Here is a 24,095-nt window from a genome sequence, read left to right as displayed (position 1 = left end):
TAAATTAACCCCAACAGGATCTTCTTTAAAAACTTTCACTGTATACAAACCTATCCAACACTTTCAAAAACTAAGCAGCAGCGGGGGAAAGTTACATCTTCTACATTAAAGATACATACAAAATTATAATTAAAAAGTAATGAGTGTAAATCAGGCAACTTATCTTTCTGAAATCTCTCCTGAAAAGCTTATTCTTTTTTGTATATTACAAATTCACTTCCAGTGGTTATTTTTAGCTCAACACACATCCAATTACCCATTCTGCTATAATAAGTAATTTTAAATATCTTTCTGAACAATCAAAGAAGGAGCAATGTTCAAGTACAAGCGCAGAAGTCAATTTTATCTCACATTTCTCCATGAGGACTTTTGACCTTCCTGATGTGGGCTCATTTGATAGGAGTGCATTGGCTCTTTAAAGATCTATGTCTTATGTAAAACGATTATAATAGAAGTTCATATCATAAACCCCATACAGAATATCATTCTCTTTACCTAAAAAAAGTTGACATTTTCAAGCTCTTTCAAGAGCAAAGGACAAACGGAAAAGATCAGTCACATACAAGCTATATTATCATGACATCCCATGGCAATTTCTGAGTACTTTGAACACCAAATGCTTCTGTTCCATATCTAAATTTCATATAACAAGAGACCGATTGAGGCATAAAACATACCTGTATTGCTAAGCAAAAACAAATAAACCATGGACTTCTTGCAGTTTAAAGTGACTCCCTATTTGGATTTGGTCAAATTCCTCAGTGCAAAAGAATTTGCCTAACACACTAGACAGAGATGTTGCTGATGAAGTTGGATGAGATACCATAGAGATACATTAGTACCATCGGATAGACTCATGTAGACACAGGCCGCAGCTACAAAACTGAATCTGAATATGACCTTACTAAGAACATAGGAATTTACCAGATTGGGTCCATCTCCTCCAGTATCCTGTCTCTGAAAGCGGCCAACACAGGCTACTTCACACGGTGCTGGAAGAAATCCTACAGTAGACAAGTAAAGAACAACCTGCTCCCAGGGAAAGCTCCTTCCTGACTTCCATTAGAGTTTGGTATATGCCCTGACGCAGGAGGATTTATATCCCTTCCAAAACTCTTATAGTAGTAAGGATTAAAACACATCCAACTCTGGATATATTATCTACATAGATGTCCAGACCTTTTTTGAATCCTGAAAGGCTCTTGGCCTCAATCATGTAGCAATGAGTACCACAGGCCAAAGTCTGGCGGATGCTGATCTGGGATTTCTAACTTAGATCTACTTCCTTCTTTACTCGAAGAGTTTAACTACATCAGTATAGTAGCTTTGCTCCTAGTTATATAAACAGTTGTAGAGAGATGACATAATGACAAAGATGGCTTCACTTAAGAGGCTGAAAATGCAAAGTACTAAACCAACTGAATCTGTATCTATACTAACAGCGGTGGGATGAATTCTGCCCCATTGAAGTCAGTGGGATAGGCTCATCCCAGTATCTTCAACATTTTGCTTGTTTTGAAGAGCTTTTGCCTTTTTTATTTGCTGTCAACTCAAAACTCGAGAAGACAGTTTAGAGTAAACACCATCAATAAGCAGGTGAAGCCTAATCCAAACCCCAATGGGAGTCTTCAGTAGTCTTAGGATCAGGCCCATTATCACTAGACATTTTATTCCTGCATCTTCTGTGGTAGCCCCTGTAAGAGAAAGGATAACAGGAAAAACTTAATGGAAAACAGGCTTTTGTGTAAGGACCGGTGTCCCTGATTTCCTTCTAGAGCTCCTCCCTTCCACTGGGCAGTGTCTTCTGAAGCCTCCAAGTGTTTCTAAAATTCTTAATGCCAGCCCCAGCACACAGTTTATAAAACAGACCTAAATGTGCACCTCACCTTGCCAAGTGTTGACACATTTTCAATGTTATGTCCTCAATTATTATTAATATTTTTGCAATGATGGCAATCTGACATGGAAATGTCCATTCAAACTCTACAAACATCACTCCATCCAAACATGGGCTCATGTCCTGCAGTCCTTTCTTGGACCTAACCCCTCCGCGATGCTTCTGCAGGGGCTGGGGCTGGTTTTACAAGACCAGAAACGCCAATGACTTCAGAGAGTTACCCCCTGATTTACACTAGCAGAAGCAAGAGGAGGATTAGGCCACAGGTATCTATAGTTCCCTTGGGAACCAGAAACTGCCCCTATAATCTTTGCAAAGCCCTATTTCCCCTTTTCAAATCACTCGCCTACCCATTTATTTATAAATAAATAAAACCCACCAGGAAAGCCAGTGAATGCCAACCATACCAGCTTGCTAAATCTTCTCAAAAATACAATCTGGTTTCCTACATTTTTTTTCCCCTTACACAAAATCAATTTCTCTATGATTTACGGTAGGGTTAAGGCAAACGTGAGGCCCATGTTAAGGCTGCTTGCCCCACAATAAGGCAGCAAAAAGGTCAACAAATTACTCTCCCCTTAATGGTTCATTTGAACCAGTGAAAACAGGATATTTTATCCTCCCGGGTCAGGCCTGTTTAGAAATCCTACGTTCTCTCTCTCTCTTTCTCCTTTCAACTCTCTCTCTGATCCTCCAAGGTAACCTTTTCTCCTAGTCCTAATACCAAATTTTCTGGCTGAATGAAGCTGAGCATTATTGCAGCCCTGGCCAAAAGTCTCCAGTCAGCAGGCCTAAGGGCCAGGAATTTCAACTGCAGCCTTACAGGATACAGTCCTGGGAGCTGGGACAGGGCAGGGAGAGCCAGTGCCAACTGCAGCTGGACAGAGGTGACCAGAGGTATCAGAGAGAGAAGGGGAAAAACCGGCCATTCCTACCCTGCTTGGGAGATGCTGATTTGAGCCTCATGTTACAAAGGCAAGAGCAGAAAGCTCTAACTGCTGACTAGTAAAACAGCCATCACATCTAATTATTACCCTAGCTGCTGATTGAAGGGGGGTGGGGGGGACTGCAGGGATTGGAAGTTCAGCTGGGTGACTTGATGCAGTTTTAATGAGACTTGGGAGGGGAGGGGGAGTGGCTGGTTGCTTTAGGATGGAGATATGGAAAATTCAAGCCAAATATGGCTGGCACCTATAGCTGGGGCGGGGGAGGGGAGTCCTTCAAACAGACATGGGACATTACAGGGGTGATTCGCGCTTAGCTTCTCTAACACGGGCTCAGGAAAGGGCTCGATCCAGCCCAGCCCTTGTTTGCTTATGTATTCAGCTGCCAAGAGGCAGAGAGGGTTAGTCGGGGGTTGGAGCAGAAAGGCGGATTCCTGCAGTAACTCCCCCCCCCCCCAGCCTCCCCGCACTTCTCCCCAGGAACAAACCGGGTGCAGAGACAGGAAGGGGAATGAGCTCACGGAGAGAGGCAGTGGGGGGCTGCCTTGCGGAGAGCCCAAGCAGCTGCAGCATGAGCTCATGCCTTGCAGAGTTGAAATGCACTTTTCCAAGCAGAGGCTCCGGGCTGCCCGGCGGAGGGTGCAAGGGAACCTGACTCAGCAGACGTGCCTGATGCCAGCCCTGCTCGGGAGCCCCCCACGCGGAGAGCAGGGCAAAGCCCCCGTCGTCCGGAAGGGAGAACCACGGCGTTTACTGTCGAATCAGCCCAACTCTGGGGGGCGGAGGGAAGAGGGTGGGTCTTTCAAGCTGGGGTGTCTGAAAACATCCCAGAGGTTTGCATGTAGCAGGGGGACCCTCTGCCTGCATGATGCGGGCATGAGAGATCATCTTTCCTTTACATCTGGGGTTGGTCTCTCCTTTGTTTCTGTTTCCTTGCAGCCGGGTGGGTCTAGCTGGTGCATTTCTGCACTGTAAAGGGGAGGGGGGTGTCCCCCCCCTCCACCCCATCACATATCCTGGCATGCTTCATCGGAACCAAATTAACGGCAACAAATTAACCCTTCCCGGGAGGTTCTCTCACTCACACACACACGATCCTGTCCACAGCCCGCAACATATTAGAAAGTGGCAATTAGCCCATCCTAAAAATATAGGTCACTGATTTCGTCCTAGGTTAGCTGACTTACCCCCCCCCCCCCCCGTTTTCCTTTTACAGGTTATCCCAAGACCTGGCATGAGATAGTAAAGGGAAGAATGATTGTTCTTTCTTTAAGATTCTGAACTAAATTATTTTGGTGGGATTTATTTTTAATCGGCAAAGGAAAATGTTTGTTTTCCTGACAGAAAGATCATTCCCCCCCCCCCCCGCAATATGGAGCCTGACAAAGTAGATTTAAAAAAAAAAACACACACACACAATAAACAATCATCTTGATCATTTACTTACACACACAATTAATGCACGTGTAAAGTATTACAGGCACATCAGACATGAAAACATGTCCTTTAATTCTGCTAATGCGTAAAAACGGAGAAACAGTAAGACAGACCTAGGACCCTTCACAACAAATGAAGATTCAAAAATTTAAGCAAAGTACCCAACCCTATTCCCATTAAAGTTAGTGGGAGTTTCTCCCCAACACTGATTTCAGTGAGGGGGGAAATGGATCCTACTTATTATAAAATAATATTGGGTGGGGAAAATGGAACAAACTCAGCTGAGTTTTAAAAGATCTCTTTCCTGGCTTTAGTTTGCTCTGTATTTCCAAAAGGGGGGAGGCGTAAATTGTAATTATGTTCTGCAGAAAATAGACGTGAATCCAATAAAAGAAAAATAGAAGAGAACAGCCTCTGGAAGGTGCGTGTGTTATTGATACAAAACTTCCCTTGCCCTTTGCCTTTCGTTTGCCACTTTTTCATGCCAAAGAAAAAGACCAAACCATCCCATTCTGCTGGAACCTGGGAATTCTTTGAAGCTGCCTTACAGGGAAACTTCAAACCGATTTTGTAGCACTGTGTATTGAAAACATACGTAGAGCAAAACACACACGGCAGCCGTGCACTCAGGTTATGTGTGGCCACATTTCTACACAGTTTGACTAGTTGGTCTCAAAAAGGATCTTGAACATGCATTGGAGCCAGGGATTTGTCATTTCGAAAGCAATCCATTAGCTGCATTTGCCTGTTTGATATCTTTTCTGATTTGTAGAGAACTCCAAAGCTTCTCTCTTTAACAATTTGGCTTTGGTGTTCGTGCCCCCATAATGACTGCAGAAGACCAGCCGAAAGGGGCTAGATCGTCCTCCCATTGAGACAATCAGCAAAACCTCTTCTGATTTCAACAGGAGCGGGATCGAACCCAGATTGTTTTCTGGAAGAAAAGCCATTGCAACGTTCTGCCAACCTTACATGCAAGCACAAAACACTGCTCGGCCCCGGCTGATTTTATTTTACATTCTCAGCTTAAATCTGATCATCTCTGAAATAAAACAATGAAGCATCCTCTTTTCCAAAGAAGGGTTATTTAAAAAACAATAATTCCCTCTCCCCAATATATTCTGATTCATTCTATACTCCATGAAAGTTTGGGGAAGTTAAAATGTCCTAAATAGAAAAGCGTGTAAATACTGGTTTGAAGACAATGCTGCCTTCCAAACAGAGGTGTTGGAACAATTTGTATGGCGGGTGGGGGGTGCTGAGAGCCATTGAACCAAACTGTAAATCCTGTATATCATGGAAACCACTTCAAGCCTGGGGGTGCAGCAGCACCCCTAGTTCCAGCACCCATGCTTCCAGACTAAACAGTCCACTTACAAACATTTTATCCAATGAAGAGTTGGATTTTTTTAAAAACAAAAAACACACAAGACTCTTGAGTGTACTGCCAGAAAGAATGCATTTCTTGTTCAACAAAACTAAATTGAAAATGCTAAGGAAGGGCTGGGAAATCAGTGTGCCCTGTTCTGGCATATCCAAGACAGGCTTCGAGGGAAATAAAATTGAAATCCTCCTCCCCCAAAAAGAGACACAAGAATCTTTTACAAATTTAAAACAAACCTGAGAGAAATTGGCAACGCCTGGGCCATTTGTAACTGAGTTCACAATGAACCAATTTTGCAATGAAATGCACGAAAGAAATACTCTCACTGAGAGATGCTTTAAAAAAAAAGTGGACTCTCATAAAATACTGTGATGCCCCCAGGAGTTTGGGAAGAAATCAAAACTGGTGCACTGTTTTCACATCCTAATAAGAAATATTTTCTAAACATCCCAGAGGATTGTCAGTGTTCTGATCTCTAAGAGTCACTTCTTTTTTTTGGGGGGGGGGGGTGGATTTTAAAATGGCCCTTAAAGATGTGAATCTTCTGGCAGCTGGAAAATATCTGTGCTATAGCCCTGTTCTACAGAAACTTTCCTCTTTTAGGAGAAAAAAAAGAGAATACTGAAGGCAAATATGAAAGAAGAGTCCAACACAGCCTTCTTTACACACACAGATCTCCTATAGATGCCAGTGAAAAGTGCAAGGAAAAGGTTATTTGCCACTGAGAACACTCTGCTTGCAGTTACTAATGAAAGGAAGGTTGTAGCCCCTCTGTAGAGCTGTTTCATGTTCCTTTATATTCAAATCAGGCCCACAAACTAACAAACCAGGCCACCCACCCATGCACAAAGGCAAAAGTGTCCATTTTCGGTTTTAGATAAAGGGAGACGTTGGGAATGCAGATTAAATCATTCCCCTGCATTGTTGCAGAATGGGCTCAATGAGAAAGTTACAAATAGCCCTGGCATTGCCAGCATCCCTCATATTTGTTTTACATATTTGTAAAAGATTCTGTCAATCCAGTCATTCAGACCAAGACCCAGCATGGCTAGACCCTGGTTTGTTATTTTTACTGGCTAAGAATCAGTGTCACTTTATTACAAATATTGCAAAGGTGGGTTTTTTTTTAAAAATGATGCTTTCATTTCTACTCCAAGATTATCTGAAAATTGAGAGAGAAGAAACCTTCAAGCACCTATCTGAGCCTCCTTACTCAGGCTAAACTCCCAACAACTGCTTGATTCTGGTGGCCTATTTACACCGGTATGAGGTCCACTGGGTTTTTGTTCATTTGATTGTTTGAAGGACCAAGCCTGTATTCCTTGCAAACCTTAAACTCACACTAAGGTCAAAGGGAATTTGCGGGTGTTCCAGAATGCAGGGTCAATCCCACCAAAGCACTCTACAGATTGTTCTTTCCATAAAATAGGTGAGCACATATCATTCACCATTACCATTCAAGAGATGGAGAAAGACTCAGGAAGGTTAAATGACCCAGTGCCAGATAGCAAGACAATAGTAGAACTAAGTTTAGAGCTTGTGTCCCTGGCTTCATGCTCACTCCGCTAGTTAAATCTAGATCTGTGCAGTATATGCAAATGGCAAAAGAAATTTTCAAAGGAAACTTTTTAAAGATGGGCTTCTATTTCTGCTTATGCTGTAGCTATTAATCCTTAGATGGAAACAACCAAGACTTGAGTTTTCTTATGTGCGCATTACCTGGAAAAGGCAAATGAGTGTTGTTTCTGTGGTAAAAACCTCCCTTAGCTTACCCTTCCTCAAAAACTGGAAGATAGACAGAGAAATCTAGCACATAAAATGTACATTCAGTATTTCAGTGTACAACCTAAGTGCACTTCCCCTGTTATATACACAGAGTGAAAATTCCCCCCCTCACAACAAGGGCTATGGATCTGCTCTGGTTCCAAAATGCAGTGGATAGTATACTGTGGAGATGGGGACAGGTTTCAGAGGGGTAACCATGTTAGTCTGTCTGTATCAGCAAAAACAATGAGGAATCCTTCACCTTATGCCCAAATAAATTTGTTGGTCTCTAAGGTGCCACAAGGACTCCTCGTTGTTTTTGTGGAGATGGGGTACACCCTAAAGATAGCAAATCTGGGATTCTATTCACTACCTGAATGCATACATAGGGGGGTAGCTGGAGCAGGCTAGGGAAAGGACAAGGGGTATGGTCAGTGGGCCTCCAATTTTGTGAACCCAGTGGGCTTGCACATCTCCTGCCCAGAGATTGCCTTGGTCACTTAACACTGGCTTTTAAAACTATTTAGCTAAGAAATATATTTACGCAGGTAATTTTCTTACATTCTGCAAGCCTGATCTTCTACGGGCCCCATGCACAGAACTCCCATTGAAGCTAAGGTTCTCGTGCATGAGCACAAGGTGAAAGGATTGTAATGCACTAGCAAGCAATTTTGCTGTTGAAAAAAAGAAAGCAGGGGGTGGGAGGCCACAAGGGACTATTTGTCAAACATTTGGCCTTTCCACTGATATATATTTTAATTTCATGGAAGCATTTCTATTGGTCTGAGGCTTTTATCCTTACAAAACCTACCCCAATGGCCAAGTTGGGCCAGATATTGCCCTTTTAATTAGTGAAGAAAACAAATAGCTTATTTAACTTTTTCACCAGTGAGCTTTCTTTTCCTTTGCCACTTACTTCAACTTCAATCAATCAGATATTGTTTAACCTTTTAAATCTCTATATCATCAAAAATAAGGGAAACTATTGTAAGTATTGAAAACTGGCAATTTACTGTTTGCTTCCTGTTTAAAGTCATCTGGTCCCAGATCAATCTGACTGGATGTTACAGACAGATCCTCAGTTGGTGCAAATTGGCAGAGATCTATAGACTTCAACAGAGCTACACTGATTTACACCAGTCTCAGAATCTGGCCCTACATTTCCAGTAATTGTAGACATATAACCTGATCCAAATTTCACTGAAGTCGATGGAAAGACACCCATTGACTTCAGTGGGCACTGAATCAGGCCCCTAATCCTGAGAGTTACTAAGCACCAACCATATCCAACTCAGCTCCTCTCAGGATACAGCTCTGCTAATTCCCAAGTAAAATATTACCATCATTGAAAGCAATATAGAGTCTGTAAGAAAGGGACTCGGTGCTAAACTGTGTGGCAGGAATCCTTTGCGTCTCTTAGATGCTTTGCACTAGAAAAAGAACAAGAGTTGTCAAGAGACAACGAGCCTGTTCTATTTTATTTTATTTAACCTTTTACTTCTTAAAATTCCTTAGATGCAGATTAATTTGTTTGCCAATCTATTATTGTTTCATCTGGCTCAAAATGGAAGTTTCCAACATTCTGAGACTGGAATTGAAAGATCAGCTAATATAACTTGAATTTGCCTCTTTTTATCACACTCTTTACTCTCCAAATACCTCATCTTAAGATACCGATGCTATTTTCCCCTCTTTCTTCCATAATAGAAGAATGACACTGATACAAAGATGTCCTAAGACAATAGCCCTTTCTTCAATGTCAATAGCAGAGGATCACTAAGAAGAGTAACATCGCACAGTTGAGCCCTCAGATTTTGTTTCTAGTATGATTCTATATTGGTTCTTATACCACACTCATCACCATAATATCTGAGCACCTTCCAGTAGTGCATCAAGCAACATGATTGCAAATCTGTCACATTTTTGTTCTCTCATCTTCTCCCCAGGAGAAGTGTGTGCAGTGGAGTTATATTAACTAGATTTATTTTTCTGTCAGAGGTATTGATAGGGTGCCCATCACCATAGCATTCAGGTCAGGGCATACATCAGAGCTTACTCCTTAATGGATCCCTTTCTTCCCTCAGTTTAGCCATTTGGACCTGAAATTTTTATATAAATGATACATCCCCAATCAAACCCTTTCCCCACTCCTCATTGTTCTTCAGCTTCTGTCCTTGCAGGGAGGATGGTGGAAAGATGAGTTTTGCAATGGGATCTGAAGGTTAGAGTTGTGCTTATTCTGATCTCATCCAGTCAGCAGCTCCACCAATGGTGGCCTTCCTCAGAGAACATACCTCCACCAGCTCCTGGAAGTCTGACTCTGGGCTTTGAGAACTCCACATTCCTTGAAGAATGCACCTGTCTCAGAGTCATGAGTAGGGAGGTTTTTTCTGAGGTAGCCTGGACCCAGCCATTAGAGCTTGAAATATCATGATCAAGACCTTGATTTGGGACAAGAAATTAATGGGGGGTAGGTAGCATGGACATGGTGTGCTCTTGGTGGGTTGCACTTGTCAGGAAGTAGGCATCCACATGCTGCACCTTCTGGAATGTGTGTTAGTCAGATCGTCTGCCTCAGATAGAGAATTACAGCAGCTCAGTCCTAAGGAAATAGGCATATGGATCATGGTAGCTAGACTATTGTTATGCAATTGATAAACCATTATTGAATTAGGGTGGAGACTAGCCTCCCCCAAAGGCCTTTCACAAACCAAACAGTGTCATTTTTCAGCAAGATCTAGCACTCAGCTCAGAAAGGCCAATAGGAACCAGATGTAAAAATAAATCCATTTCATAGTTGATTCATGGTGACAAGAGCTTTTAGGTGGGAACTCCTAGCAGATTGCTCTAGGTGCTCAGGGCAACTTTAGAGCAGAGGATGATACAAGTTATTTTATCGATATGTGGAGGATGTGGCTGTGGAAGAGATTTATGTACCTAAACTTCTGGATAGCTAGCTGAGCGCTTACCCACATCTATGCCCACATAGGCTTTCCACTTAAATGTTTCATTTCTTCCATGTGTCCCATCCTGACTGTCCAAACTAGAATGGTTTTCTTAATTAATCAATTACAGTTGTCATAATGGTATGTTAACACTAAGAATAACAAACAATGTGTGTGATACCATAGGGCATAAATAGCTAATCAAATGGATGTATAACCAGGAAGAAAATGATGCAAAGGTATACAATGTTCATCCCCAATTCCTATATGCCAGTTGTCTTAGTCAAAGGTGAAACAGGCCAGCCATGATTTGATGAGATAAGAATCAGGAGACCCAGGCTCTATTCAGGCCTCTACCAGTTGACTTCTTAGCTCTGGGTAAATAATTTAATTTCTGTATATCTCAAATTTTCCATCTGTAAAATGGGGATAATAATGCTATTTAAAGGGTGTTGAGCTCTTCAGGCAGAAAACAATAGACATCTTAGTGCTTTTCATCTACCTTTGGTATTGCTATATCTAGCAGCTGGTGTCTAAGTACTTATTGTGATCAGACTATTCGTTTATATAGGCCAACTTCTCCAACCAGACTGCCTGGATCTTTGGATTTTCCATTTGAAACTCTGGATTAGATGGCAGATTTTAGCTATGCAGTTCTCTGTTGGTTACACAATGTTGGAGGAACAAGAGTATGCTGTTCCAGACACTGGGTGAAGTCCTGGGCCCAGTGCGGCAAAATTCCAGTCAGCTTCAGTGAGGCAAGGATTTCACCCATGGTTGCTTAGCTGCAGGTTGGTTCAGCCAAACTGAAACAAGTTGCATCCAGGGTCACCTGCATTCAAAAGCAGCATGAAAACACACCAACCAACCAACCCTCAGGCATTTTGCTAAATCCTTCCAATTTGGGGGAATCAAAAGTCACAGATCTGGAAGATGAACTGATCCAGCAAGGACTTTTCTAAGAGAGTGGATCAACAGTGAACCACAGAAGCTGCTGTCAACTCCCCCAAATGTAGGAGACAGATGGTTAGTCTCTGGCAGAGACATTTCCTGCTGATCAATGTTAAAGTGGGGGTGTTGGAGAGGTGAGAGTGGAGAGCAGCTCCTTCAAACTGGCTACAAGGAAAGCTACCCTCCTGTTTTAATTCGCCTTAACCACTGATGAGCTATCATGGGAAAAGGACAGTCCATGGCACAGGAAAAGGAATCTTTAGACAGAGTGCTTATTGGTATGCAAAGAACTGCCAGGCTATTGCACAGATGTGGAGGAAAGCCCAAGCATGGACTATAACCCCATTCTGCTAGGTGCTGTACAAATACAGGACACACTGACCCCACCCCCAAAGAGTTTGTAGTCACGGAACACCGGGACCTGCAGCTTGTTTTATGGTCTTGTTCTGACTCCAAGCCCTGTCTGACATTGAGGGAAATTCTCTAGGGACAGAACAAGAGACACCAGTGGGTTTCATGATCTCCAGCCAAATGTTTGCCTTGCTGAAGGGGTTGGTGGGGAAGAGGTGGAACCGCTGGAGATGACCAAGCAGGGCAGGAGAGAAGTGGGAACTCATGAGAGAAAAGGAGGGAGGGGAGCTATAAGGGGAAGAGATGAAAGATGGGGACTTAGAAGGAGGAAAAGAGTGAAGCATTAAAGTTTTTTTGCAGAGGGAGAAGGAGAGAGAGGTCCTGATGTGTTTCCTTTGAAGAAGAGGATCAGTGAAGAAAGAGTATAAGGCAAAATGAGAGGGACAGCAAAGTTAAAGCAAAGAGGGAATGCAGGAGTGGAGAGGAGGGGCAAAGCATGCAGAAGAGAATGAATGGGGCAGGAGGAAATGGAGGAGAAACCCATTAGGGAAAGAGAAAGGGGGAAATGAAGAAAGGTTTTAGATACAGTGCTAGTGAAAAGCAGCTTGGGGGTGTGAAGCAGAGAAGCGTGGGCTTTTTCAGCTGTGATTGCATTGGCCTTGATTAAGGGCCCAAATTCCAATACGCCACCTCCCTCCCACAATTCCCTTTCAGTGGTCCCCGACTCACAAAAGACGGCACTGGAACTGAAGTCAGGCCAGGTAGGCGGGCTGGTGCCAGAATCTGAGCCTAAATTCCAGGCCCTATCATTCATTCTGCAGATTGCTGCCACTGCATTGCCTCCATCCCTTTACATTGCATTTCTCTACCAGTAAGGGGGAAAATCTGATACATTAGACATGCTGTCCTCCACCCACAGGTATCTCCCCCAGCACAGGAGCCTGCCCTTCTTTTTCTCTCGTTTAATAGACCTTGCCTAGCCTAGGGAATCAAAAGGTGCATCCCAGTGAAAATGGAAAGAGAGGCTCCATCTCTTCCCTCCTTGTTGGTCAAGGTGGCTTCTTAAGGACAGTCTCTACAGCATCTCCACAGCTCCATGCAAAGCTTGCCAGAGGGAGAGTCCCATTTTGAATGAACATTAGGGAGAGCAGCATCTTGTCCTAGGGCACAAGGTGAAACATAAGCACCTTCCCTCTTTGGTCAACTAGTGAGAACATCTATATTTGCATTTTAAAAGTTACATCTAAATATAAACTGCTTGCAAGAGCCATCTCCAGGTACAACACCCCCTTTCCTCCAGAAGGAGCTGCTGCCCCTTCCTCATGCCTTTGCAAAGACATGATCAGGGAGGGACTTTACCTGCACAAGTTCTGTTAATCATAGAATATCAGGGTTGGAAGGGACCTCAGAAGGTCATCTAGTCCAACCCCCTGCTCAAACAGGACCAATCCCCAATATTTGCCCCAGATCCCTAACCGGCCTCCTGAAGGATTGAACTCACAACCCTCGGTTTAGCAAGCCAATGCTCAAACCACTGAGCTATCCCTCCCCCCTTAAGGAATAGGCTATTTGCTAAAAAGTGGGTCCCCATTAGGCGATTTGAAAAGGCATGATCTTTGGGCAGGGGAGGGGGTATCAAAGACACAGAACTAGTGAGAACATCTATATACACACGCCCCATCCACTAGGAACCCATAGTCTCCGCTCAGTTCGCTTCTCCCATCAGTGCTAGACAGCCATTCTTCTTGTGTAATTTACCAGCCAACTCCAGAGTACGTGCCTTATACAGATGTCCACGTAGGTACTCTTATTACTGTCAGGCGCTTTTACAGATCCTAATTTCTTCAGTCTTTTCATAGCGGCCTCACCTTGTATACAAATGGACATCACTTTTTAAAAAGTAAAAATGAAGACAATATTTGCCTGCGCCATAATTTCCAAGGTCATCTCTGACGTGAGATTTCGATTGTTGGCACATAGTTCGTTTTTCTTGCCTTTCTGTCATCTGATCAAAGCCTGTATTTTAATATATGCTAATTATACTGATCCTAAAGTTCTTCTACCTACAGAACAATTGGGAAACTCGAGAGATTTGCTGCATTCCTTATCAACAAAAAATCTGTAGATCATTAGCATGCGGCATTCATTTCTTTTTAAAACTGTCACTTGTACAAATAAATAGTACACACCTATTACACGTACTGTTTTTCTCACAGACGTGTATTACACCTATTCCACGGTTTCCTTACAACTGATAAGTCATGGGGGTGTTTTTTGCTCTGTTACCGTCTGCGATGACAGTTGAGAAAGAAAGAAATTTAAAGGATACAATTTGGACAATGTGACTCCTCTCCATTAATGTATCGGTCCTTTCAAAACAAAACAAAACTGGACCTTTGCTCTCCATTAATTGTTAGAACTAATGCAAAATGTCTGAAAGTAAAGACACTATGTATAGACCGTCTAGTTTGCAAAGGCTCAAAGATTGAAGCAGGAAAAAATCCATTGGACGTGCCTAATTGCAAGTCATAGGTTGTAACAAAGTAATCTCTTGTTTTTCCACTGGGTTTCTGTCTTCAATCTATATAAAGCTGTGTAAATAGCTACATTTGAATTCTACCGATTTCCTGAAACACTGTCTCTTGTAAGAAAATACGAGCTTGCATGTCTCAACGGAAGGACAAAATGAAATCAACCAAGGAAGCGTTCTTTAAGGAGAAACATGGAGGCTTGGTTTTTGAAGACGTCAGCTCGGGTTCTGACTTATTCTTTCAGGCTCTCCTTAAGACACCTCAGCCTGCTGACTCTTTGCAGAAAGACTCATAAACTAGTCACCACCCTGCATAGGCGGGGATGGAAATTCTTCACGGTCCAAACCTCGAATTGTTTCTCTAGGACAGCTGAAGTGGTCAGAGATAGACAGACAGACAATCTCGAAAAATTACCAGAAATAACAGCTTGAAATAAAGGTGGGGGGCGGAGGGGAAATACGTAATGATTTCTCTACAGAAAAGTAGTAATGTTGCACTCCATCTGGAAGCTGAGTCAAACATGCACTCCCTCCAATAACCCCTAAAATGCTAACGCCTGGATAAACTGGTTATTTCCAGCAGTCCTGCACAATCATACAAGTAGGGAGCACCCTTAGGTCTGTTTTTAGAATTCATCGTCTATCTGTGAATTTGCCTCGTTCTTTCATTAGGTGCTAAAACGATTGGTTCGCTTGGTGGGTTAGTGTTTCAAGATTGTAAGCACTTTTCTAACCGTCGAGTAAAAAAAAATAAAAAATCTACGGTTCATTTTTGCACATGCCCTAAATTCCTCGCCACTAAGTAGCTGTGTGTGTGTCAGGTCTTCCCTCTTAATACCTGGTGCGGCGGGGGCATGGTTCCAAACGTGGTAACTTTGTGTGAAGGGCCATTGTACACAGCGACTGCATCCTCCGTCTTCATGGCTGCTTGGGAGGAAGAGTCCAATCAAATCTCGCTACCACGAGCAGTGACTACATCCCACCCCTCCAGAACCATGTGTGTTGATTTCACTGGAGAATGGGAAAACGGGGGAGAGGTACTGATAATTCGACCTTTCCCCCTTTAGCATGGTGGGCAAAGTAAAGCAAGGGTTTATAAATGGCCCCCCTCTGTTCCTTTAGGGGCTAGTCGCAGGGGTAAATACGCCCACCTTTGCAACTTGGTGAGAGACATCAGCTTCAGGACAACGAGTCACGATTTGGGGTTGAGGTTCTTGTTAATTTAAAAATGAAAGAAAAAAAAAACAAACCACTTGCTGGGCTGTATAAACTCCAGCTCTCCCAGCAGCAGACTTCCAGATTCACAAAGCTATAGAGTTCTTGAACTTCTTTCGACCTGTATTTTGGGAAAGGTGACATTTTATTGTATCATTGGTTATTGGATAGGGAAAGAAAAAAAACCCACAACTGCCTAGGAAGTGGCATTATTTAGGTCTAAATTCTTCCTCGCATAGATCACTACGGACGGTGCTAGAAGTGGACTCTGGACAGTTAGAAAGGTGTAGCCCCATGGTGAGTGAGCGGAAAAGGCTTTAGCACGTGTGTGCTTTCCCCCTTGCTACTGTTTACAAGATATAAAGAGGGGAAGGAGGAGTCTTCATTTTCCAGCGGTTTGGGTCGCTCGCAGTGTGGATGGGATGTTCTCTGGCTTTTCGGGTTTAGCTCCGGAAGTGCTAATAAGAGTCATCAGGAAACTACTTTAACAAAAGTTGGAGGACACCTATCTAGCGTTATGGATTTTTAATCTCTCGGGGCATCTGCTGCGGCTTGCTGTTGTGGCGACCTTCCTCCCTGCGCCCAGCTCAAAGCACTGTTTGAACCTCACTTGTTAAAGCGGCGCGGCAGGTTCATTTCAAACCGGCAAGAAGTTGCTGGAAGTCAAAGGAGGAAAGCTGGCTGCAGAGCCGGGCAATTCTCAGCTGCCCTCAACAGGAAGCTTCGCTTTTTGAAAGGGGAGAGAAATGGACAAATCAAATCAAATCAATAGGGCGTTGAAAATAGCAAATTCACAATAATATATGAGAATTAAGTTGGCAGGAATGACATTTCCCATCACTTTAGCCCAATGAGACAGAAACTTCTTAATTGATTCATTCCCCGAATGAATGAGTGAAATGGCAGTGTTTCTGTTTCAGCAAGATGGAAAAGAAATCTTTTGTATTGCGGATTTTTGTAAGTTACCTAACACGAACAAATGTTACCTGAAAACATCAGGTCGTTTTGAGGCTTGTAATAGCAATGGGAGTTATTACTACCAATAAATACACGTTTCTTCATCCTTTTAAAAATATATATAAGATCAGAGCACTTTAACTAGGGCTAACTATCAATACTTGGGGTTTTTTCGTTATAGCACATTTCCCTATGAAAACAAATACAGATCTGGCGATTTATTTTATTTTTTTAGGTCAAGCCTGAAAGTTAGATCAAGATTATCCGTTAACTTCACTGAGATATGCAGGTCTGGTAAAATTCGATAGCCATACATCACACGTTATTGCGCCAACTAGCCCCATATATCAGAGGACGTGTTTACAAACACACACTTCCCTATAGAAGCTACTACATCAAATTAGCATAAAGCCCCCACAAAGACAGAAACCTATACGTAGAGTCCCAAACAGATGGGGCTGATTATTTGATAGGGAATGGCACTGGGTCACCCTGAAGAATAAGTTTCATGCATACCAAACATATATAGTTTCCCTAAGAGTCATTCTTAGAAAATATGGCTCTGATACGGATGCTGCAGCAGCTAAGCAGAAAAGATACAGTAGTGTCCTCTCTCATAATGAACTCTGAGGCACGTTCATTTCAGCGGATTGTCATGCCTGTCACAGAGAAATCAAAGGGAGAGAATGTCTCCTAGAGTGGTATTTTCAGGTATTTACACTTGATTTCTTTCTATTAAAGCCACAGAGTAAAGATCCTGCATAGAATGCAGCAAATATTTTGTGAATGCCTCCGTCGCTCTGTACTGTGTTTGAATAGTAGACACTGAATGTTTGTTTACATGATACTGTAACTGGTTGTAACACTTCCTTTAATCAAATAAGATACTTGTTAAATTAGAATCCAGTATTTTAAGGGCAAATATTTAAGAGGCATCTCCTGTAAGAGGTTTTATATATATATGTATAAAATCAAAGAACATCCTGGGAAATAAAGGAACAGGAGGAGAAGGTTCTCTCAGTCAATAAAAGGCAAAGTGTATTTGTCTCCCCAACAGTTGCTTTGTTAGTGACTGAAGTGTACAGGAATAGCACAGACAGCAAGTATGCGTTTCTCTCTTTATGCTGGCGGTTGGGACCTTCCTACAAGAGATGGGTTGTTACATGACTTGTAACAACCTCTCTCGTGATGAGAATGTCTTATAACAATACATTTTTGGTAAAATAAAATCGTTCTAAAAGTCACCAAAAGCTAGAAATACGTTCTTAGGAATTGTCTCGAAATAAACGTGCCTACTATAATGAGCAGCCTAGGAAACCATACCTGGCAAAGAAGGGGGCTCTTGGCGTGGTCTAATTTGGGGGGATTTTTAATCCAATATAGTTCCCAGGAAAAGAGAACTGCTCGCTGGGTTTATGTTTCATATTTTTGTTAAGTAGTTGGCCACCTCCAGGAGATAAACCTTCCCAACACACGCTACTGGGCATAGCTGCCAATAATTACTCCATGCAGTGTTGTTGCAGCTGTGTTGGTCCCAGGATATTAGAGACACAAGGTAGGGGTGTGTAATATCTTTTATTGGATCAACTTCTGTTGGTGCGAGAGGAGCTTATACAAAGCTCTTCTTCAGGTCTCTGTGTAAGCTCGAAACCTTGGCTCTCTCACCAACAGAAGTTGGTTCAATAAAAGATATTAACTCCCCCACCTTGTCTCTCGGCTAATTACAGGTTCATTTGACACTTGCGGAAATGGGGGAGGGCGTTTAGTGGAGTAATCACATTTAGTTAAAATAAAAACTATTCCCTTTCCAGAACTGACCAGATCCGAATGAATGCATGTAGTGGGACTTGATTCTAAGCTTCTGCAGTTAACAAGAGCAGTAAAGGCAGGTGCTACACACGATAGCGAACGAATATTAATGCGTCAAACACGGAAATAAAGTTCTCTTTAAAATCCTTGAGAGGAGTCCCTTTCCTCGCTTGCCTTAACAAACAACTACTGTCGCTAGCAGTTTATGTACACACAAATAGATACACATATACACACACACTTGCCTGTACACACACACAAATATAATAAGAATAGTGTTTTTACACACAGTATAAACGTGCAGCCAAAGTCATCTGCAGTGGGTGTATACGTGTTACCCACATGCTATAATTTACAATATATAGCTCTATTTGTGGGAAAATAACGAAATACCCTGACAAGCATGTAACGTTGTCTATCTGCAAAATTTAGATACGTGTGCATACAATGTACATACGTCCATTTGTTACCTGGGTGTAAACAAAACGTCCCTGTAAATGTAAGGTCTAATTTCCTTCGGAGCAGGAAGCAGTTGCAGGCAGGGTGTGCGCGCAGACCAGTGCAACGCAGCCTGAAGCCCTCAGGCGTTAAGGGCCCGGTTCTCCATTGTTTAATTAAAGGGTCAGGAGGATTGCTGAGAGTTTCGGGGAATGAAACATTTTTCCTCCCGCTGGGGAGTGTTGCAACTGCGCGAAGTGCAGTATCCGAAGCAAGACGATCGCTTAGGAACTAAGAACTCAGGCAGAAATTGGGGAGCTCGGAAAGAGAGGCTCAAGGGACACCTAATTTCATCCCCAGAGGCAGGAAAGCCAGGAGAACTGCCCGTTTAGAAAGCGTAGCATTCGGGAAAGCCAAATGTCTCCCCTGCAAGGAGCGAGGGAGCGGCCCTGGGAGAGGAGAAACCCTAACAAAGGGAAGGGAATTTTAGGAAAGCCACCAACACGTGGGAAATCGCATTCTTTAGCAGAGTGCAGCCCTGCCATGCAAATCCGGCACACTGTAAAACCAGCTCCGAGTTCTCCCCTAATAGGCAGAGCTGATTCGGGTTACCAGAGCCAGTTAACAAGCACATTTCGCTGAAATAAACACATAGCGATCGGGGTAGAAACATCCCGTTCTTGCTACGATTCTTAATCTCCCTGCGTGGAGTCGTTTCAACCGGTTTGGAAACCAGCAACCCCAAGCAGTTGTTTACATGAACCGGCCCTATCAAACGAGGCAACATCTGGAAGCAGGACCCTACGACGGGATATACACAATGGCTATGTACACAGGCGCCCGCCCGCCCCCACTAGAAGTGCTAACTCGAAATCCACCCAGATCTGAAAGAAGATTTCCCAGCAAAGAGTCCGAGCGTGGAAAGCGGATCGTGCTTACCTGCCAGCCGCCAGCAACGTCCCCCTCACAACCTGCAGAAGAGGAGAAATCGCCTTTCCAACAACCCTAAAACTTCCCCTAAGTCCAGCCAGGCTTATTATTAATTATTATTATTATTATTTTGGGAGAGCTAATGAAGGAAATAAAGTTAAAGAGGAGGCGAGTTCCTCTTGTTTGGGGTCTGATTTAAGGAGGGGGGGAGGGGAGTGAAAGAGACCAGTTGCTGCCCACTGCTTTGACCAGTGAGGGGATTCAACCCTGATTACCATTTTGTTTTTGTCCAGATTTGAAAGTAGGGCCCCCTGCATTCACTTCATCGCCTTCCACCGTGAGTGTAAAGGACAGGCCTTCGCGGGCCCCTCCGGGTTGTCCTCCATTAACAATCCCTTCTTTTGTGGAGGTGTTTCTTTTTCTGTTCACACACAGTGCGGATGGCACTTCAGGCCCAGCTCTTAAAGAAACTGTTTGCAAAATTATACCTTTCCGCTGGCTACTCCACAAGGCAGCGGGCAGCTGTAGTTAGGAAAACATTATTGAGGCTTGTAATTTAATTAAAAATGCTGAAGCGCAAGGGGGGGGGGAGGGAGGAAGTGGGAAAGGGAGAAAGGGGACACAAGGGGGAAATCGGGGCTCGGCTCCTGCTATTTTAAAAATCCGAAACACGCCGCTCAGTGCTATCTCCAACCCTGATCAGCAGGCTGCTAAATCTCCGACCGGGCATGGCTATAAATAAAACACTGATTTTGGGTGTTATGTGTGTATATAAGTGTGGAAACATTATACCGTTTTCACACACATCTATTGTCTGCAGCTTGTATTAGACACTGGATCCCACACATATTATACAGATACCTAAGTGGATGGAAAGTGTATATGAAGTTACACACCCATCTGCCATGATAGCTATTTGTGGGTAAACATACAGTTTATACACCTGATATATAGTTGTGTGCAACACACAGGCTGGGCACACCTATGCACCTACCACACACACACACACACACACACAAATACACACACCTGTATGTATACGTGTGCAATGTTATTTAAGCACACACATACAGAGAGCCCTAAACTTGGTTTAAAGAAAAACGCATTTAACACCCCTTCCCTCCCCCCCAGGGAAAGCACACAAAAAAACCCAAACAAAACAAACAAAAACTAGGATTAAGAAATCAGTCTCAAAGAATAAAAATAAATAAATCATGAAGGTGGATGCAATGTGTCCCATTTGGCCGCCCTTCATTTCCAGGGCCCCCTGAATGTTGTGACCCCTCTACAGATTATTCCCAGCGGCCCCGAAATCCAGAATGTGGTTGGTTTGCTAGCACTATTTCCCGGGCGTGATTCTTCCCGTAGCCAGGAGCTCTGGACATGTTCCACGAGCATCACAATTCGGTTGGAGAAGCAGGACAGAGCCTGACCCCCGGCTCCATGGATGAGTGCTTCTGTCGGACCCCTGCTGTGCCAATGTGGACCTTGAACCGCAGCTCAGAAATCGGTGTGATTTGCCTGGGAAACCAGCAGCCAGCGACCAACTGGCCTTGACAAGATGAAGAGGCAATGTATAGAAGACGTTTAATGGGTCGAGGGAAAGGGGGGGGGAGGGGAGAATATATATCCCAGCCAACCCTGGAGAGGAGCATTCCTAGCTGATCTCTTTAGGGCCTAAAGGAAGGGGGGGGGGGGTCGTTTAAAACACGTCGGGCTCCTTTCCCCCAGCATCAGGGCCCCCGCAGAGTTCTGCCTAGCAAAGGGTGTTTACTTTTTTTCCCGCAGGAGATGGGCTTCCGCTAAAGGTGGGGATTTCTTTAATGTCAGTGAATGACTTGCTGAAGGCTGGCGAGGCTTTATATAGACGCGTGGAGTCGGATTACGCACGCCTAATAGCCTAAATTTCTTCAAGTGATCTTGAAATCACGCTGATGGGCGGTGGAACATTTATAAATAACTATGCAAGGAGTTAAGATGATTTACGGGAGAGATCCTGGTGAAGCAATTCCCCACCTAAGCAGGACACTAATGAACGGGCGGTGTGTCTGGAGGGTGGCTTTAGCGACTGGGCTATGTGTGTGTGTGTGTGGGGGGGGGTGTTTCTGTGCATACACAGTCTCACTGATTTTTAATGTCGGCGTTAAAATAATTGCAGTAGCAATGGGCGGCCTCGGGGATTGCCCTTCCCCCAGGAAGATATAAAGCCCTGGAGTCACTCCTGAGCTCCCCATTGTTATTTATATTGCCAGCCCTCACCCGCCCCTGAAGAGCAGGGCACAGCTCCAAGGAGGAGAGAGAAAGACCCCCCCTCCCCCCGCAGGATCAGGCTAAGCCCCTTCAGCCCCACCCCTCCCCAGTGAGGCAGGTGAGGGCTTGTGCTCGGAAAGTCACCAGCACACGCCAGGGCTGGGATCAGCCCCTCTTCTCCAACCTGGGCCACCAAGGCGGGCAGCCAGCACCGCCCCAGTGACACCCCCCACCCCATTGCTAGTGCAGTGGGAGCCCCCACGAGCCACCCCGTCTCCTCGTGAGGCTGGTCCAGGGTCCTGCCTCAGAAGCAGGAGAACAACGTGGTGACAGCCCCCTTTCCAGCCCACGGGCCCCTGGGGGCTTCGTGCTCACGCCGTACCTCACTCAGAGCACCCTGGCGCGGGGAGCTCGCCCCGATGCGAAGCAGGGGCAGGACGAGCCTGCTGGGCAGTAAGAATAAAGCTCCTTCCAAAATCCCGAGAACAAAAGGCCAGCACTCCCCACCGTGACCAGCGAGCAGCCGGAGCCTGGCCTGCGCTCACGGTCCATACGCGCTCGCTCCTCCTGGAGCAATGGGCCAGCACCCCTGGAGTCCAGCCCATTCAGGATCGGGGCCGGGGGGAGCAGGGTATTCTACCCTGGCTCCTTATTCACCCTGGCCACGTGGTCAGCCTCCCCTTCCCCTCCCCATCTGGGTCAGGAGAGCAGGTCGACAGGCATTGCTCTGGATTTGTAATATAGGGGAATTGCAGACGGACAAATACTTTCTCGAGGGACTTCTCTTTCCAAACTAGAGCTCAGGTAAAATGTAGGCGCAAGACAAAGCGGAGCGACGGGGTCCAGGGTGCGCACACAGCCCCAGCTCGAGGCAGGACAAAGGCCAGCGGCTGCCACGTGAGGAGTGTGCACAAAACCCCGACATGCAGGCCTCGGGGCGCTGCGCTTCGCCGAAGGAAAAGATGGGGCCAGAAACTCCTTCCATTGCAAGAAGGGGGGGGGTTTGTGAGACCCCCAGCTTCCCCGCTTGCAGCTATCCAGCCCTGTTGCAGCAGGGCAGAGGTTAGGTAGGCTGTTGGTCTGTCACAGGTCCCTTTGCACCTTGTTTCCTAGACAGGTGCCTCCCGAAATAAGAACCCTGGAAGCAAACAGCATGCCAAGAGCCCTGCCGTCTCCCAAGAGGCCCACCAGGTCCCTCCTGTTGGTATTTCGGTTTTTGTCTGTCGTTTGCCTCACTGGACAAGAATGTCATTGGTCTGAGTCAGGACAGCCTGCCACGCTTGTGTAGAGTGGAAGGGCCAGGCGTGTTTCCTAAGAAGAGATCCACACCGTTTCCTTCCCACTAAATTACCACCTTCTGCTTCACGTGGCAGCCGTACCGCTCTGGATGGTGTCAACAGAGGCCAGCCCGGGTGGGTGATGATCTCTACTTACGGTTCGGAAACCCCGGGGGAAACATATTTCCCAAAGGAAGGTGGCCGAGCTCTCCGTTTACTGCGACCCTCTTACGCATGAACACACGCACTGGAGATTTTCACTAGCCCCACTAGCTTTGTCACGGCTCTGAAGTCACACCCTGGTCCTTCCAGATATTATACCAGAAAAGAACAATACATCTGTGGGCCACACTCTCTCCCCATCACCGCGCACACAGCGACGTGTCGGGATAGATTTGGTATCCAGATTCACTTCTCTTTACAACGGGAAACTGAACGCTGGCAAGTGATAAGTCCCCATTTGTATGCAAATGCATGGCTTTCATTGCTGGTATTGTATAGTTGGCCTCAATGGGACTTTTGCCCGAGTAAGGACTGCTGGTTTCTCTCTTCTCCCCCTTTATTTTGCCATCTCTTAATGAGGAGCGTTACCCAATTAGACTACCTAGGCGTGTGTACCTGGGTTTCACTAAGAGACATTCTTGCTGCGGAAAGAGATCTAAGGAGAAATGATGGCGTTATTTACAAATGGACGCATGGACCTAACTCTCTTTCCCAGCGGTAGTTTCATGAATGCCTGTCTGCGGCACAACTGGACTCGGCCACTGGTTCAAAAGGAAAGATGGTGGCCTCCAAAGATCACATGCCACCCAGGTGGCATCAGACAAGTCCGTTGACTGGACATACCGGCCTGTCTAAATACATGGAAGAGGATACTTTGAAGAACCGTGCCTTTGGGTTTAGCATTTGACTCTTACAGACCGGCTTATATAGGAGAGAATCACTCTTCACTTGTGTTAGTATCCGCCTATGTGTAGAATGTTTTCGTCTGAATACGGTAGATACAATTTCTATTT

The 24,095-nt window shown here is 44.7% G+C and overlaps 1 long non-coding RNA gene across 1 annotated transcript in view; it reads right to left on the bottom strand.

The window, feature by feature from the left end:
• Positions 1-24,095, bottom strand: part of LOC122462645 — a 309,415-nt gene that overhangs the window by 271,262 nt on the left and 14,058 nt on the right. The window lies entirely within an intron of this gene.

The sequence above is a fragment of the Chelonia mydas genome, chromosome 13 (genome assembly GCF_015237465.2).
Source record: "Chelonia mydas isolate rCheMyd1 chromosome 13, rCheMyd1.pri.v2, whole genome shotgun sequence".
In the NCBI taxonomy this organism is placed as follows: Eukaryota; Metazoa; Chordata; order Testudines; family Cheloniidae; genus Chelonia; species Chelonia mydas.
Note: the sequence above shows the minus strand (reverse complement) of the source record. Positions and strands in the feature narration are given on the sequence as shown.